Here is a 4,000-nt window from a genome sequence, read left to right on the forward strand (position 1 = left end):
AGCAAATTAGTACATCTCCTGGTACTTGGTATGCAGCTATTGATCTGGCCAATGTTTTTTTCTCAATACCAATTTCAAAAGACCATCAGAAGCAGTTTGCCTTCAGCTGCCAAGACCAACAATATACTTTCACAGTCCTTCCTCAGAGGTATATTAACTCCTGGAACTATGTCATAACTTAGTCCATAGGGATCTTGATCACCTTTCCCTTCCACAAGATATCACACTGGTCCATTATATTGATGACATTATGCTGATTGGAACTAGTAAGGAATAAGTATCGATGACTCTAGACTTATTGGTGAGACATATGCATGCTAAAGGTTGGGAAATTAACCCAATGAAAATACAGGCACCTTCCACCTCAGTGAAATTTCTAGGGGTCCAATGGTTTGGGGCATGTTGAGGTATTCCTAATAAAATGAAGGATAAGTTACTGTATCTGGCTTCCCCCACAACTTAAAAGGAGGCACAACATCTTTGGATTTTGGAGGCAACATATCTCCCATTTAGGTGTGTTGCTGTGGCGTATTTATCAAGTGACTTGGAAAGCTGCTACTTTTGAGTGGGGCCCAGAGCAACAGAAGGCCCTGCAACAGGTTAAGGCTGCTGTGCAGGCTGCTCTGCCCCTGGGGCCATATGATCCGGCTGATCCAATGGAGCTTGAAGCGTCTGTAGTAGATAGAGATGCTGTTTGGAGCCTTTGGCAGGTTCTTACTGGTGAATCGCAAAGCAGACCCTTGGGGTTTTGGAGCACAGCCCTGCCATCTTCTGCAGAAATCTACTCTCCTTTTGAGAAACAGCTTTTGGCTTGTTACTGGGCTTTGGTAGAGACTGAATGCCTAACCATGGGCCACCAAGTCCCCATGAGGCCTGAGCTGCCCCTCAAGAACAGGGTGTTGTCTGACCCACAGAGTCATAAAGTTGGACGTGCACAGCTGCACTCCATCATTAAATAGAAGTTGTGTATCAGAGATCAGGCTTGAGCAGGACCTGAAGGAACAAGTCAGTTGCATGAGGAAGTGGCCCATATGCCTATGGTCCCCACTCCAGCCACATTACCTTCCCTGTCCCACTCTGCACCTATGGGTTCATGGGGAGTTCCTTATGATCAGTTGACTGAAGAAGAGAAAATTCGTGCCTGGGTTACAGATGGTTCTGGCAGCACTGGAAAATGGACAGCAGTGGCACTGTAGCCCCTTTCTGGGACTTCCTTAAAGAACAGTGGTGAAGGGAAAGCCCCCCAATGGGCAGATCTTTGAGCCATGCATATGGTTGTTCATTCTGCATGGAACAAGAAATGGCCATATGTGTGATTATATACGGATTCATGGGCTGTGGCTAATGGCTTATCTGGATGGTCTGGGATTTGGAAGGAGCATGATTGGAAGACTGGTTATAAGGACGTATGGGGAAGACGGGTAAGATATATGTGGATAAATCTCTTGGAATGGGCCAAAGGAGTAAATGTATTTGTGTCTCATATGAATGCCCATCTAAAACTGACCTCAGCAGAGGGGGACTTTAACAATCAGGTGGATAGGATGACACATTCAGTGAAAACCAGCCGTCCTTTTTCTCCAGCTACTCCTGTCATTGGGCAATGGGCTCATGAACAAAGTGGCCATGGTGGCAGGGGTGGAGGTAATGCATGGGCTCAGCAACATGGACTCCCACTTACCAAGGCTTCTTTGGCTACTTCCACTGCTGAGTGCTCAATCTGCTAACAGCAGAGACCAACACTGAGTCCACGATATGGGACAATTCCTCGGGGTGATCAGCCAGCAACCTGGTGGCAGGTCGATTACATTGGACCACTGCCATCATGGAAAGGACAGAGTTTTGTTCTTACTGGAATACATATTTATTCTGGATATGGAGTCGCCTTCCCTGCATGCAATGCTTCTGCTAAAACTGCCATCCATGGACTTACAGAATGCCTTATCCATTGTCATGGCATCACACACAGCATTGCTTTGGATCAAGGAACTCATTTCAAAGCACATGAAGTTAGGCAGTGGGCTTATACTCATGGAATTCACTGGTCTTACCATGTTCCCCATCATCCTGAAGCAGCTGGTTTGATAGAAGATGGAATGGCCTCTTAAAAACACAAATACAGCACCAGCTAGGTGGCAATACCTTGAAGGGTTGGGGCAATCTTCTCCAGGGGACTGTATATGCTCTAAACCAGCGTCCAATATATGGTTCTGTTTCTCCAACAGCCAGAATTCAGGGGTTGAGGAACCAAGGTGTGGAAACAAGAGTGGTACCACTCACTATTACCCTTAGTGACACACTCAAAAAATTTTTGCTTCCTGTCTCTGCTACCCTCTGCTCTGTGGGTCTGGAGATCTTAGTCCCAAAGGGAGGAACACTCTGACTTGGAGACACAATACTGATTGCATTGAACTGGAAATTAAGAATGCCACCTGGCCATTTTGGCTTTCTCATGCCTCTGGATCAACAGACAAAGAAGGGCATTACTGTACTATCTAGTGTGACAGACACTGATTAACAAGGGAAAATTGGGTTGGCTTTACATAACTCAGGTGAAGATGAATATGTCTGGAATACAGGAGATTCTTTAGGACGTCTCTTAGTACTACCATGCCCTGAGATAAAGTCAATGGAAAATGACAGCAACCCTATTCTGACATGACTGCTAATGGCCCAGATCCTCCAGGAATGAAGGTTAGGTCCACCCCACCAGGCAAAGAACCACGACCAACTGAGGTGCTTCCTGAGGGCAAGGGGAATACAGAATGGGTGGTGGAAGAGGGTGGTTCTGAATATCAGCTATGACCACGTGAGCAGCTGCAGAAACGAGGACTGTGATTGTTATATTTCTTCATTGTATATGTGCATCAAATATTTTTGATTCCTTCTATTATGAACTGTGAAATGTAAATAAGGTTAATGCATTTTGGTTGTATGTGTGTTAAAGTATCATGTTAGGCACAAATATGATTCACTAATTGTCCTGATTTAGAGATTATATAGGGTTAAGAAGATGTGTACAACTGCCAAGTTGACAAGGGGTGGACTGTGATGGTTGGAGCTGTGTGTCAACTTGGCTGGACCTCGTTCTGTGTGGTTGGTCCCATGATGGGATAGGATGACTGTGTTCTGAGTGGCCAATCTGCCCAAGGGGAGGTGTGGCCTGTTTCCAGGATATCCAGGGACATCCTGGGAAGAGAGACATTCTTCTGTGGATCAGGACTCTGGTGTGCTGCCTACAACTTTCCGTGAGTGAGCAGCCCACCGTTCAGCCTGGAGATCTTGGATTCATCTTTTGTTGGAGTCAACAGCCAGTGTACTGCCTGCCAGCCTTGAGCCTCTCAGCCTCCTGTGCTTGTGGAAGATATGTCTGCCTCCAGGCCGACGTTTCATCCAGGTTCTTTGGACTTGCCGGCTTCTATACATGTGTGAGCCATTTTCATAAGATAAATTTCTCTCTCTCTCTCTCTCTCTCTCTCTCTCTCTCTCTCTCTCTCTATCTCTATCTCTATCTCTATCTCTATATATATATAAATTGCAGGTTTTTGGTTTCTCTAGAGAACCCAGTCTAACACAGGGTCTCTATGAGTCAGATCCAGCCCAATGACAGTGAGCGAGATTCAAATTTATGCACCAACCAGCAAAACCAAAAATGAGGAATTTGAAGATTTTTTCCGACTTTTGCAGACTGTAATTGACCAAACATGCAATCAACATGTGTTCATTATTACTGCTGATTGGAATGCAAAAGTTGGAAGTGAAGAATAGTTGGTAATTGGTAAATGTGGCCTCAGTGATAGAAATAACACTGGAGATCACATGATAGAATATTGCAAAACCAATGACTTATTCATTGCAAATTAATTTTACTAACAACATAAATGGTGGCTACCCACATAGATTTTGCCAGATAGAATACACAGGAATCAGATCGACTACATCTGTGCAAAGAGGTGATGGAGAAGCTTGATATTTACAGCCAAAACAAGGCCAGGGGCTG

This window comes from Orycteropus afer, unplaced genomic scaffold (genome assembly GCF_000298275.1).
Source record: "Orycteropus afer afer isolate SDZICR_OR568_19922 unplaced genomic scaffold, OryAfe1.0 scaffold01048, whole genome shotgun sequence".
Classification (NCBI taxonomy): Eukaryota; Metazoa; Chordata; class Mammalia; order Tubulidentata; family Orycteropodidae; genus Orycteropus; species Orycteropus afer.